Source organism: Gouania willdenowi, chromosome 11, assembly GCF_900634775.1.
Source record: "Gouania willdenowi chromosome 11, fGouWil2.1, whole genome shotgun sequence".
In the NCBI taxonomy this organism is placed as follows: Eukaryota; Metazoa; Chordata; class Actinopteri; order Blenniiformes; family Gobiesocidae; genus Gouania; species Gouania willdenowi.
The window spans coordinates 25,147,369-25,163,278 of NC_041054.1; the positions used below are offsets into that span (position 1 = coordinate 25,147,369).

At 38.1% G+C, this 15,910-nt stretch overlaps 1 pseudogene; it reads left to right on the forward strand.

Moving 5' to 3' along the window:
* The first annotated feature begins 3,627 nt into the window (after window positions 1–3,627).
* On the forward strand, window positions 3,628–3,745 carry LOC114472728 (uncharacterized; annotated as a pseudogene).
* Window positions 3,746–15,910: the final 12,165 nt, after the last annotated feature.

A 15,910-nucleotide genomic window follows, 5' to 3' on the forward strand; every position in this document is an offset into this window, starting at 1 on the left:
CCCGCCCCCAAGAGATTTAGGAACATTCGGAAGTTTGTTTCCAGAATTCGCAAAACGTTTTTAGGCTGCTTCTGTTCCTCCGTGCAGGAGTAATTCCATGTATTCCATCTATTCACCCTCCCGTACACTCAGGTCCTCTCTTCTCTCCATTCCTCTTGTTCTCCTATCCTATCCAACGTGGGACTACTGTCATTCAGTCGCTCTGTTTATCTGTGTCTGTGTATTTGTAAATAAACACACTATATAACTTATCTGCTTTGTTAATGTTTTTGTAGTTTTGACTCCTTTTTCCAAAATATTTTGAAGCTTTTTGCGGAAGTCCCTGATATTGTAGTTTTCTAAAAGCTCGGCAGAGCTGCTGAATGTCCTGGATCAGAATGAAAAGAAACTGTGTTTATTTTTCTTAAGTCAGTAGTGATGATGCCATTGCCCAATACCATGTCAGCACCTAAAACTAATACCAAACTCCTACTTGGCAGCATGATCTCAGCTTCCTCCTATGGTTATAAATAATAATAATAAAATTCATGCCACTGATACAATAATAGATAATATATTTGTATATATACTTAGAATTGGTGAAACATTTGTGATGACAGATAATATGACAAAAATAATAATAATAATTCATTAATAGTAATAATAATAGTTTTGACTCTCTCAAACATTTTCTTATGGAAAAGCAGATAACAAAAGTTAACATGCTCAAAAAGGCTCATACAATTTTATCAAGGAGTGGAATAAGCTCACCATTGATCTGAAAAAATTTTAACTTCTGTTGGTTTGCGAAAAGTGTCTTAAAAGCACCCAGTCCTGGTTTGTACTTCACACATATAACTGATAGTTAGAATGTAAGGCACCTACAATATTCAAGCAATAAATTATGAATATGAGTCCCTGCAGGATCTTCCCTTTGAAATTCCTTGATTTTTATGACCATGTTTTGCATAATGTAAGCCATTTTTTACAGGATAGTGTCTATGAAATTGCAGGCTTTTACATCTTGCAATTTAAAATGACTGCAGTCGTGTGAGAAATGCACAGGAAATTAGCAAGTCACTGCAAATACTTTGGAGTTCGAGTATGTGTAAAATTGGACTTAAGCGTTAGCAGATCTTAAGGGCCCGATTTAGCCACCGGGTCTTGAGTTAAACTCGTGCAACCCATAAAACACTCTAATAAGAACGGCAAGAACCTAGATGAACTGTACTTATTTAATAACAGTGTCACTCCTCTATGCTCGACACATTAATCTGAGACTATATATTACAACAGCTTGAAATTCTTGATTTCCATTCAGAAACAAAAAAAACAACATGGAAAATTACGAAAACAAAGATGACTTTAAGTGATTCATTTCATACAAAACCGAAAACACTATCCACAATTACAATATATTATATCTGTTTGTGTGGTATATAATACATTATATCTTCCATTGTCTGTCATCATGTCTTATATTTCCTGTTGGTTTGTTCTTCACTGTCTGGAAGTTATACCTTATATCTCCGTTTCTTGCTTTATGCTGTTGCATCTCAATATCAGCTACTTCACAGTAGATTCTTACACCCATTCAGCACAAATTGAGATATCATGAATTTTAATTCTTTTTCGATTCTGTGCATTAACCTAATGCCCTTTGCTGTCCCTATTGGTGGGGCTCTTTTACAGACAGTCAAACTTTGAGCATAACAAATAATGAGCTCTACTGAGAGGACTGAGTTTAATATTTTTATTTTCAGACTCACATTTTGCTGCTGAACCACAAATCCACACACTCAGATTTGCGCACAAGAGGTCAGACCTGACGTGAGATCTGATCGCAGCGTACGATCACATCAGAATTGATAAATACTGAAGCTTGCGTGAATTTGGTCAAACGCACGTCGTACGCTCAGATCTCAACGTATAAACGGTTGATAAGGAGGAAGGCGGGTAAAGACAAACAGCCGTTTACACACTTATTCCCTCAGCCTCACACATTAACCTAGCATAGATGTTATTGGATTGTGGGGAGAAGCTGGTGTAAACAATGCAAACTTCACAGAGAAAGTTCACAGAAAGGTTTGTCACCTGGGAATCAAACTCAGGCATTCTTCCTGCTTATCTACTACGCCAGTGTTTCTCGAATGGGGGTAAGTGTACCCCTAGGGGTACGCGATGGCACTACGGGGGTACATAACAGAGAGAGACATAATTACCAAATAAAAGCATGAAAATATGGGGATTTTAAAATGTGAATTTTTGGTTTAAAATTATAATCGTAATAATGATGAAAAAGATCTTGATTCGAACATAAACTGAAAATCCAAAGGTCAGTCTTGGCCTCACACCAGATGACAGGACATGATAAAAATCTACTCATGAGGCTGTAAATACTTCCACTTAATTATGAAGTTAGATCCTGTAAAATTTGTGTTATCACTCATTCGTTCCATAGTTGTGCTCAAAAGATGTTGTTTTTTTAGTATTCTTCAGCAAAATGTTGTAGCTGGACAAAGGGGGTACTTCGATTTAGAAATAAGAGAAAGGGTCCACTTGAGTAAAACAAGTTTGAGAACCACTGTACTACGCCACTGTGTTGCCTGTTTGTATAAACAGGGGAACTCCAATCCATTCACTGAGTATGATTTAGGATTATCATCAAATATGGTGAAAAGAGGTTAAAAGTGACAATATTGGGTCAACATATGCGTCATGAGGTGGGAAAAGTGGTGGAAAGGTTTTATAAGTGCCGAAAATGTCTGGAAAGTGGAAAAAAAATTGCAGAAAAGGCATTAAAAAGTGATGGAGAAGTGATAGAAGTGGGAAAATGCAATATAAAGAGCTAAATATAGCAGGAAAAAGTGATGAAAATAAGTTAAAATCATAGGTGGAGTTTGAGATTTCTGCCAAAAAATTATATATATAGAACATCTTGTGTTTAGCTTCACTAATAAGAAATGTACACTGGCACAAGACCTCTTAAATCACCTCTTTAGATACAGTTAAGCGTGCACTGAGCGCGGAGTTTGCTCGTTCACTGCCTCCTGGTTTTCTCGGTGCATCGCTACAAACAACAGACTATTGAAAAGGAAGGTTTGTCGTTATTGTTGGCCTTGCAACATTTTGAAGTCTATGTAGGCTCCAGTCCATCACCTGTGGTCTACACCAGTGTTTCTCAAATGGGGGTACGTGTACACCGAGGAGTACATAATGGCACTGCAGGGGGTACTTGAGAGAGAGAGAGTGGAAAATTAACAAATTAAAGCATTAGAAATATTATATTTATCATGTTTATTTTTAGTTAAAAATGATAACAATATATGATCTTAATCAGACAAGATTTTTTAGGAAATCTTTATCTCCCAACATGTTTCGACTGTCAACTGCCAGCCTTCATCAGAGAAAATCTGTTGATCACCTTTGATGGTTCCTTTGAAGTTTCACTTGACTTAATAGTTCCAGCGAGATTCATCTTGTCTTCTTTTTGAACAGTATGTTAAGTTTGGGTTTTGTTTATCCAGACAAGGTTTTTCCAAGACATTGTTATCTTGTAAAATCAGATGAGATATGATTTTGATGAGAACATGAACTGAAAATACAAGGGCCAGTCTTGGTACCACACTAAGTGGGAGATGATAGGAAATTTGTGGCCACACCAGCCTGTCATTGCCCGATCTCGTTAGACCTCGGAAGCTAAGCAGGTCTGGGCCTGGTTAGTAGTTGGATAGGAGACCACTGAGAATTCCAGTTGCCACAGTGGGGGACAGTCGCTCCAGTGATATCTGTAATTGTGTCCTTCGGCAAGGCACTTCACCCACATTGCTTAGTGTGAATGTAGTGTGTGAGAGTGTTTTTGTGGTGGTCGGAGGGACCAATGGCGCACTATGGCAGCCTCGCTTTCGTCAGTCTGTCCAGGGCAGCTGTGGCTGCAACAGTAGCTTACCACCACTAAGTGTGGAATGTAGGGATGTAACGATTAATCGTAAGGCAGTTAAAAATTGATTCATAGGTATCACGGTTCACATCGATGCTGTGAAAACTGAATCACAGTACTTATTTTCAACAGCAAAGGGTGCTATATATCCTTCTTTTGTCCAGAAGTGTTGGCGGCGGATGGAATCGGCTAATACTTTTTTTCTGGCCGCCTTCTACTCTTAAACATGTTCATAAATGATTCCTTACCCCTTTAGCACCGAAAGAATATCTGTAATATTATGTGAATATCTGTAAGAGTCACGTTTTTCTATCAGCTCTGTCTGCTAGCGCATAACATCTCTTCTTCATTGCAAGAATTTCCGCATGCCAACCAATCACTGGGTTACCATGCGCCCACTGCTGGTCCAAACAAATATCTGATGTAAATACAGTGAAATGAATTTTTTTTTTTTCGAGTCCAATTGTTAAACACTTTTAAAAAGAAAAAGAACTATTGTACAGTTTTGCATTGTTTACTATAGAACCAGAATTTGAATTAATAGGCTTGTTTTGAATAGTTTATCAAGGGATTCTTTTGACAATGAAAAATAAAAGGAAAATAGTACAGTATTTTCCCAAAAAAAATAAAGGAATATTTTTCAGTCATTTGTGTACAGTTCTATTGTGTAAAATAAATCGCCAGAAAATTGTATCGTGAACCCAGTATCGTGAATCAAATTGTATTGGGAGTTGAGTGATTTGTTACATCCCTAGTGGATTGATCAGATTGGATTGCATTGCCTTAATTCTGTAAAGTGCTTTGAGTGTCTATGATAAACCGCTATATAAAATCCAATGCATTATTATGATAGTAAACTATAGAAATAAATCTCTGGTGAGAGCATTGTGATGCTGTGACTCCAACTCCCATGAGACAGTGCGAGATCCAAGATGGCGGCGCCCGGCCGCTAGACAACACAGACAAACTTTTTCCAAGGATACTACTGCTATTTTTCTTTTCACATCAAACGACCTGGATCAACTAGAGGAATACATCGACGAGTGCTTTTACAGGATTTGCAAAATAGACCAAAACTCTCCCGACCTCACCCCCGGCCCCACTCCTACATCCACTTCCAAAACAACCTCAGGTAATGAAAACCACGTCTCAAAAAATAAACACATTAAGGAAACCATCCTCGACCTACAGGCACGCAGTATACGGGACAATCTTGTTTTTACCGGCATTCCAGAACATCCTGCAGATGACCCGGAAAATACTGTGAATGACTTCATGACTTTCCAACTCAAATTCCCTCTAGACACCGTCAAAAACATCACATTTCACCGCGTACACCGTATGGTCAGAAAAATTCCACCAACAACCGCCCACGCCCGATCGTAGCAAAATTTGAACATTTTAAACAGAAACAACTGGTACAACAACAAGGAAGACAGCTTAAAGGAACGGACTATGGGCTAAACAATCAATTTCCCAAAGACATCTTGCTCCGACGTAAACAACACCCCATCACCCCATCTGCAAGCTCATGATTCAAGGAAAAAAGGCTGTCATCTCCGTTGATAAACTCTACATAAAAAAAAAAAAAAAAAAAACAATAAACCCATCACTATTGGTAACATATATGGCCCAAACACTGACGACCCATCTTTTTTCCATAACTTCTTCTCATCAATCTCTAATAATTCTAACTGTCCAATCATCATAGGAAATTTTAATACAGTCATGGACCCTTCCATGGACAGAAGTAATAACACAAATAAACGGCACTGGCAGTCATCTGAATCAATTAAACAATTAATGAATGATCTGGGACTTGGCAATAGTTGGCGGCTTCAACATCCATCTACAAAACAATATTCATTTTTTTCACCCGTTCATCAGTCATTCTCATGCAGTGATTTATTTCTCACCAGCAATTCAATTATTTCAAATATTTCAGAAACAAAAATCCACCCCATCATCATCAGTGATCACACCCCTGTAACATTCACTTTAAATAAAACCACACCACACAGATCTAACACCAGATGGCGCGTCAATACATCCCTCTTAACTGATACAGAATTTATTGATCTCATTACAAAAGAGTAAATGATTCCCCAGGGTCATCTCCACCATTCTATGGGAATCCGGTAAAGCAGTACTTCGGGGCATAATCATTTCATTTTCTGTACACAAAAATAAGAAAGAACAAGAAGAAGAAACAAAATTGAAACAAAAAACAAAGATTTAGAGGACATTACAAACAACCCAACAGAAGAATTCCACAGTGAACTTAGAAAATACAGATTTAAAATAAATGAAATATTAAACACAATTCCAGATACACAGACTCAGACAAGAAAACTTCCATCATAATAACAAATCTGGAAAATACTTGGCAAACCAAATAAAAAAATACTATTTCCACTATCCAAAACTCAGCAGGGAAACCAACAAACTCACCTGAAGAAATAAATAACATTACTCAGAACAATAACAGACACTCTTCTCCATCGGCTGAATTTACTACTATCTTTAATTGGCAGGATAGCAACAATAAAAATGACAATCTTATGACAATCTCTTTAATATGATTCTATCCAAACCCACTGTTTCCTGGTTCAAATCTCTAAGTTCCATTATCAATAAATATTACTGGAAAAATAAAACACCGAGAATCAAACTAACAACCCTGAAAAAAATCCAAGACACAGGGAAGTCTTTCAGCACCAAACTTCAATCAATACTTCATTGCAAATCCATTACAGTACATATTTAAATGGATCCACGCTCAACAGTCAGATATAATATGGTTAGATATTGAACAAATAGCATGTGGCAATATTAGAAATGCAGATTTACCATTGATCAGCCAATCAATTAAACACCACACATGTTTTAAAACAATAACAATGTCAACATCTCTGGTAGCCTGGTGGGAATTCCACAAAATCACTGACTCCACTGCAGCACCATGCAAACTCACACTCACCTGGAACAACCCTGACTTTCTAAACAATAAAAAAAACACTTCACTTCCGCACATGGTCAAACAACGGCATCACACATCTGAAACACATCTTTTTAAATAATAAACTAGTTTCTTTTGCCCACCTGGTCCAGGAGTGTGGCATCAGGAGCAATCAATACCTGGAATACCTCCAAATCAAATCATCCATTAATGCAAAATATAACACTGTAGACTTAGACCTACATCTCTCACGTCCAACTTCAGAATTTGTTAATATAACCTCTACAAAAAAACTCCTATCAAATCTAAACTAGACAGTACCATAACAAAATGGGAAACAGATTTATTGATTGCTCCTGATGCTGACTTCTGGAACCACATCATCCAAAACATCTACCCCATGTCAAAAAATGCAAACCTACAACTAATACAGTACAAGATTCTTCACCGAACACACCTCACTGGGCAGAAAATGTTTAAAATGGGATTCACTTCAGAAATCTGCGATAATTGCACCCTAAACACACCAGACACCTATACTCACGCTTTCTGGCACTGCCCACCGGTTCAACATTTCTGGAATGAGGTCACCAAATCACTCTCCTCTCTAATGGGCTGCCACATCCCCATGTGCCCATCACTCTGTTTACTTGGCGACACGTCAACAATAAACTTGAATAAACACAATAAACTACTCCTCACAGCCCTGACTATCGCTAAGAAAACCTTACTCCTTAACTGGAAATCAGAGAAAAATACAAACATCACACACTGGAAAAACTTACTCATAGAACACATCTCACTGGAACACTCACCTACCACAAAACTCAGAAGTAGAGCCCTTCTCTGTTTGGTCCCCCCTCTTTAACTTTTTACAAACATGAAACACCAATTCCCTTAACCCTGACTAATCCAAACCAGAAACCGATTTACATAATACATTAACTCAATTATTATTTTTGTCTATTTATTTCTCATCTCCATGGCTGCCACATCATTTTTTTTTACTGTACTGTCTTTATTATATATTATGTATATTCATTCTACCATTGTCCTGTCTTATATGTAATATTTATTTATTTATTTATTTATATATATACATATATATATAAACAGCTGACAGATAATTTTTCAGTGTGTGTATATACTGTAAAACTCATCTTTGTATCATTATGTCAGCTATTATTATATGTATTTTGTTATTGTATCATGGATAATATATACATATCTATTATATATTGGATTATGTAAATTGTATTTATTTATTTATTTTTCCCCCTATTTTCTTACTTAATATTTATTTTTATATATATTTATCTTATGTTTATTATTATTACTCCCATAATTATTTTTATATTTTACCTCACACACACACACACACACACACACACACACACACACACACACACACACACACACACACACACACACACTATTGTTGTGGTAGTCCAGACCGGTCTTGGTCTCGAGACCAAATTTGAAAGGTCTTGGACTCTGAAGCATTTTGACTTGGTCTTGTCTCAGACTCGGGATTTTCCCTCAAGACCATTTGAGACCAGCACTAATTCCTGCTATTTTTAAACTTTTGTATAATGTGATAATAACAAGGAGAAGAACGGGATAAAACAATCCTTTATTCATTCTTTAATCCACCCCGTATAATGACCACAACCTTCCTTAATGTGATGTGCGTGTGTGTGTGTGTGTGTGTGTGTGTGTGTGTGTGTGTGTGTGTGTGTGTGTGTGTGTGTGTGTGTGTGTGTGTGTGTGTGTGTGTGTGTGTGTGTGGCTACGGTGTCAGTTTGGACCGTGGAGCGGAAGGGAGATATGAACTAATCACCGATAAAAATCCCAGTAAAACTCTGGAAAACAATCACCAGTAATAAATATTATCTCCCTGGTAAAGACAGTAGCTCTAACAACTGGTAAAATGATAAACTGTTGATATTACAGCCAAAAAATGCAATACGGGTACGCACTTATTCCGCCTCTGGGTCCTAGTGCCAGCCGTCCGGTGAAGAAGCCTGTTCCCTTTACCGAGGTCCGTGTGTGTTTAATAAGTCCGTGTGTGTCCGTTTATGTTTATACCTCCGTCCATCCACTCTTTTCATTATATCCATGTCTTTTAAGGCTTTTATTACATAGTGTCGACTGTAGTCCCGGCCGCCGCCATTTTGGATTATGTCGTCACCAGCGCGTCATCGCAGCAATTCGCGCAAGTGCAGAATGACTCAAATAACTGTAAAGAAGTCTTATATTAGTCTATTTTCTTTTTAAAGTGGTGTTTTTTGTGTCTTTAGACTCCAATTACACATTTATATATAATATGTATGTTTTTATAGTTTCTGTTTCCACTGTATCAAGAATAATAATACTCTTTCTCAACAAGAACTATTGATTGATTTGTCTCATGACTGCTCCAGGGTTTGAGTTTGTTTTATTTAGTTTCACCATGTTATTTCTTGGCAGAAATGCTTTTAAACACTTGCTGTACATTCAGCTGACGTAAAAATCTTGTTTTCAAATGTGTAGAATTATTGTGAATTCATCAGTAGCAGTAGTAGTTTTAATATTTTAGTTTTTCTCCGTCAAATATATTTAAAAGAAACTAAAATTAAAGAGAGAATGTTATTTAACTGTCGAACCTAATCATAAATTTATTTATTTATATATATTTTTAAATTTAAAAAAAAATGTTTATGGTCTTGGTCTTGGTCTCGGCTCGTCTCAGTCTTGGTCTTGACTCGTTCTCGGCTCCTGAAAGTCTTGGTCTTGTGCATTGTCTCAGTGCATTCTGGTCTCAGGCAAGTCTTGGTCTCGAATAGTGGTCTTGAACACGGACACTAACACACAAACACACACACACACACTACTGTTCCCTGGATCTATGCTGTCGGGTTGTTTGTTCCTGTGTATTGTCTTGTATGTTGCAAAGCAAAATAAAAAAAAAGAAATAAATCTCTTCAAGAGGCACTAAATACTGTTTCATTCCACATATTCATAAAATGAGGTTCTTAAAAATGTGTTATCACTCATTCACTCCATCATTATTTGTTTTTTCATAGTATTCTGAGCAAAATGTTGTTGTCGGGCTAAGGGGTACTTGGATTCAGATGTAAGAAAAATTGAATTGGGGTGTTACAGCAATGGCTGTATTATTCTGTGTCTGCTGTCCTTTTAAGTTTTTCAGCCCGAGTGAGACATCTTTCAAGATGAAACAGCTTTAAAGAGGGAACCAGAACTGTCAGAACTTTGACAGCAGCCGTTTTTGTGTGTTTCCCCAAAACTAAGACTCCAAGTCATATTTTGTGTGAGTCTGGTAGTGTATATTTTGTTACTTTGGTCATTTGTATATATTCTGCACTTTGTCATAGTTTTTCCACTTGTCCATTCTTTGCACAGTCAGTAGTTTTGAGATAATTTGTTTGTTCCTTTCATTGGCCTTCTACCTGTTTGTCAGGCATCTTTTTGTTAATAAATGTGTTTACTTTTGAAACTGTTGACGGTGATTTTTGGAGGTTATTTCCCATTCCTTGTTACTTTTATGTTGCGTTCCCTGCCCTCCTAGACTGAGGCATAACAACACCAGTATAACTCAGTTTAATTTAAATTATCTCTGATACTGATTCCATCACATATGTCTTTGGAAAAAAAAAACTCAACTGTTTTTAAATTACAATTAGAGTTAAAACATATTTGCAATCTATGCACTAACTGAAGAGTTTCCTTTTTACTGCTTTAGTTAAAATGTATTATTTTCTTAACAAGGTGAGCTGAGGTGAGACATATCTATTCCTGCCCTCCCTTTCCAAACACTTGTAATCATAAAATTGCTTTTCTGCATTGCTTTGCAGGCCTTGTCCTCCTCACATATCTGTTAGGATCCTCAACGAGGCAGGAAATTGAAAGGAGCAGAGCTGAGGGAAGGGAAGCTGCCCGACATAATTACCCCAAGTGCTACTCAAATGGGCCCATTTCTGTGTATGGGCAGCTAAGAATACCCATGCTCTTTAAAGTACTCTCACAGCTCCATCAATGAGGTTTGTAACCACTGGTCATATTCAGAATCCCTGCTGCTCTAACACAATGGTGGCCTAATAGCCAGTTATTCAAAGACAATACACGGGATGTGAATGTACATGCTCAGTACAGAAGCACTCTTTATTTCTAGATGATAAAGTGTACGAAGAAATGCTCTGGCTCGATAAATCAAGGAACCCAAGAAATTGAATCAGTCTCATTAACTAAGATGCATTAAATTATATACGTAGCTAATCCTACAGCCAGAAAGGCTGTAGGATTAGCTACTTTATATTAGTGATCAGCCAATTCATCTGCCAATTTTTGCGTGTTTTACGTGTATCAGCATCGGCCGATGCGCGCTGCTGCATCCGTGCTGCTGGAGACAGAGGTTACAGAGCCCTTCTCCCCACAAGCAGAGTGTGAAAGAAGCTCTTCAATCCCAACAGCAAGTTTTAAACTTTCAAAGCATCTTTTAACTGTTTATCTTAACGTTGTTCTGTGGGTCCATGTTTTAGTGTCGTCGCTGTTGTAGTTACTGAGCAGCTGGCCGGAGGTGTGGCGCGCGCATGTGTGTGTCTGTCTCTCTCCCTCTGTTTCTCCCTCTCTCTGCTTCACACTCAGCGCTGTGCTGAGAATAAGTTTTTAACTTTGAGAAGCAGTTTACTACATGTTTGAATATGTATTCCTGTTTATGCAATTCAGAACAGAATGTTGTTCAATATCCTTTACTTGGTGTCATTCTACCTCACCTTTGTTAATTTCAATTGTAGGAAGATAAGGGTTAATTATAATGGGTTATATGAATGAAAATATCAATTACGATTATTAATATTACTTCAACTTTTGCTAGGGTGCCACTCCTTTTAACAGGAGAAATATGTCTAAGTTTTTAGACTAAACACTTTAATTTGAAACCAGGGAAGTAGATTTGCAGTATCTACACCTTACTACACAGTTTTAATGACTCAGAGGAATCAAAGATTACATTTAACCTTTTATTCAAAATTCAACAATTAACGCAGTCAAAAAATCAATTAAAATGGAATAATTAAATCATGATAAAATCAATTTCTAGGCTAATAAAAGTGAGGATTATATGTAATAAAGTGGTCACTGTTCTAGGAGAATGCTAGTCTACTAAATATTGAACAAGAATGCAGGATACATTTTTGAATAATAAGATCAAAAAATCATAAAGCGAGCTCATAAAACAAAGAGGGGAAGACAGACAGGATAGAACGGACAAACATGAATGGGATAAACTGTGTGTGGAACATGTTGAGAGTGTATGTAAGTGTGTAGTTATGTGAGCCAGTGATGTGCCGTCAGAGAAGGCAAGGTAGGCAGTGCCTACCGAAGGGTGAATTGATATTTTGATTATTTGTTTTAATTCTAATATAATTATTAATGATTTATTTTTCCATTTCCAATAGCCTACAGTACCTATAAGTTTGAAAGTGTCTGTATTTTATGTGTTTCATAGCCCAAATTAGTAAACAGCGCTATTTCCTGGAACAGCTACACAGTCTTTTTTTTTCACTTCGCTGTAAGGCAGAGGGAGGCCACGCCCCTCCCAAAGGCACGTTGCCCTTCTGTCTCCGTTCCCATTGCGTGTTTTTACGTGTTTGCCCATGCACAGTCAGGTCCCCAAGATGATAACCATTTACGTGCAAAAGCAGCATAGAAAGCTGCCTTTGCGCGTAACCGCGCTATGCTAAATGCTATACCTAAGTTCACAGTACATTAGTGAAGAGATGCCACGTGACCACTGCTGCTATGTTCTCTAGCAAGTGGGCGGGATAACTCTACAGGCAGGATGACAGCGCCAGAGATGATAGAGAAAGTTTTTTTTGAGGAAAAACGACAGCTTTTAAAAGATAGAGACCAACACCTGAGTTACCAGACCTTCAGCAAAGGTAAGGTCAGAACATTGTTGGTGTTTTCTACAGTGAATGGAACAAAAGGAAGGATTGGCTTTGTGGATGTGCCTCACTGAGGCTGTTCTCAGTTGTTGTCATTTTCTCTGTGTTTCCAACACAAACAACGGATGCGCTGCCGTGTCATGACGAGTTTTGGCCGTGTCATGCCGCCCAAAACTAAAGTTCTGGGCGGCTTTCTTCCTTTTTAACTCACTCAGCGCCATTGACGAGATAACTCGTCATTTGCGTTTTTTTCACGGGGATTACTAGGCAACACCCTGGCAGAGGTCCCTCATCAATATCTAAGCTGTGGGGTGTTGTAGTGACCAACTGTGCCCTGAAGATGGTAGCAGTACACCTTTAGATGAGAGATTAGCCACTGATGCTACCCAGCAAAGGAGGAAGAAGCAAGAACGAGTGAGATTATGGCGCTACGGAGTGATATTGTGACGTATCCAGCAGCTCACAGCTCCACATACTAACACAGAACATGTGTGGACCTGAATGGATGATTGATAATGTTGTGATCGTGAGATAAAACCATCAACTAACCGGGCCAAACAGGTCATCGCTGTGTGTCGGGAGGAGGGGGGAGGGGGGCGGGGTACAAAATACCCCCAGCTTGTGAGCCAGATAGCAAAATAATAGGTGACACGTAGGAGGTAGCAGCACACCTTTGGATGAGAGATCATCCATGCTCAGCAGAGCTAAGAGGGAAAGGAGGAAAGGCGTTTACGAGACGTTCCCAGCAGCGCACACTCGACCAGAGCAGGTGTGGAACTCATGGATAGTGTGGCAATGGTGAGATAAAACGATATAAAAAAAACGGGGAACGCAGTGACACTCTGCATGTCCAGGAGGAAGAGGAAGCTGCGTGTGTGCAGACTGACGGGAGATAAACTTGGAGGAACGCCAAAATACAGTAAGAAATCAATTCAACTCTGACCCAGATAGCAAAATAATAATAATTTTGCCATTAAAAGCCTGGTCTCAGTGTTTGTTTGTTTTGTTTTTTTGTTATATATAAGGAAACAATGTTCAGATGTTAGAGTTGTCACTAAAGCAAAAAAAATGGCTTTAAAGTCACTGATAGGGTTTTTTTTTTTTTTTTTTTTAAAAAAAGTTGTTTTACCAGCTTTTTGCACTGAAACTGAAGATTTGTGTAAATCTTGCTCTATTCAACAGCTGATTACAAAAGAACGAAACGAGCCAGAAGCAAATTTTATAGAGATTTTAGATAGTCATAGTAGAAAATATTCTGTGGGTCTTTAAAATCAGTCAAAATGCTCAAAAACGTCTAGCACTGAGGGGGTAGAAAATCTGAAAATGGCTGGCACTGAATGAATTCAAGATGATCTTTGAGGCTCGCCTCCCAGGAACGGGTTTTGTTGATTGATTTAAAGTTAACAGCACCTCATCTGGCTGCCTGTGGGTGTGTCTGGGGTGTCTGTGTATGTGATGACAAGGACAAACATGAGGGATGATTCCTAGATTTACACATAAACCATAATAATTATTTCAGCAGATTCAAATAATCTTTTCAACGTCATATCTTGAAATATCATGTATTATGAGACAGTTTGATACCAAACACGACTGGAAAATTCCTTAGTACTGTATTACTTCAGGAACCGGTTAATTAATTTTATTTGTAATTACTTGGAAACATATATGTCAAAAATCATGTTATGCCTCTTCTTTACTATAGGGTTGCAGTAGATACCTTAAACTAACTTTTGTGATTTTTTCTGGTATTTTAAGCACTTTTAAATGATGAAATGATGAAATGTCTAAAATCGCATTCTGTTGAGGATAGAGCCATCTGAAAAGAGTGGCATAGGACAGACAATAATTGCAATTGAAGTTTCAATAACGTTTTCTTTTGTGACTTTTTAAACATAGTACAGTTTCTTTGTTCTCATTTGGTTTGGAAAGCTACCAGTATTCCTCCACCCAGTCTCTTGGAGGAGGCCTGGGATGCATCCTTGTGTGACAGTTCATCGCAGGGGTCAGGGATCAATGGGACAGTTCTGTGATTTGTTTGTGACGGAGGGAGAAGACGGGGGTTCTCCCCTGTGTGGAGTCGTAAAAAGAGTTGGTCCTGAAAAGTTCAAAGTGCTAGAGCCAGACTCCTTGGCTCTGTTATTAGATTCAAAGGAAGCATAGTGGGGTTAGCTATGCACCTCAAAGTTGTTGGAGCAGTATTCTGTAAACAATTTGTGATAAAGAGACAGGCTCCTTAGTTAATCCTATTAGAAAGAGGGTTTTTAGGTTGGTAAATGGTAAATGGACTTGATTTTATATAGCGCTTTATCACCACACTGAAGCAGTCTCAAAGCGCTTTACATATCAGCTCATTCACCAAGTCACTCTCACATTCACACACCAGTGGGACAGGGATGCCACTGGTGTGTGCAAGGCACTAGTTGACCACTGGGAGCAACTTAGGGTTCAGTGTCTTGTCCAAGGACACTTCGACACATAGTCAGGTACTGGGATCAAACCCCCTACCTCTCGATCAGAAGACGACCCACTACCACCCGAGCCACGGTTAAAGTTCAGCTTGGAGTGGTTTGGTTCCCTACACAATAAATGTTACTTTTTTTTTTTAAAAAAAATTGAAACTAGTAGCATTTGTTATCATCATTGTGTAATTTTTATGATGTAAATTGAGGGAGAAAAAGTAGTATTGGCTCAAGAAAATCGGCAATCTGTTTCGGTCATCGATTTCATATGTTTCTGCTGGCAAGTGTTAATTCAATTCAGTTCAACTTTATTTGTATTGCGCAATTTACAACAACGTCATCTCAATGCGCTTATCAAAATATAAAATTCATAATAAGACAGAAAAACCCCAACAAGTTTTTAGCCATCTAACAAAATCAACATCGTAAAACACCATTAAAGAAACAATTATTACTATAGCCTCCATACTTTCCCAACAAGATATATCTCATGACATGGCAGCACATCCGTTGTTTGTGTTGGAAACACGGAGAAAATGATTACGATAACCACAACTCGGAACAGCCTCAGTGAGGTGCATCTATGGGAACAGATTCAGAGCAGCAATGTGCTTTTGAGAAAGGG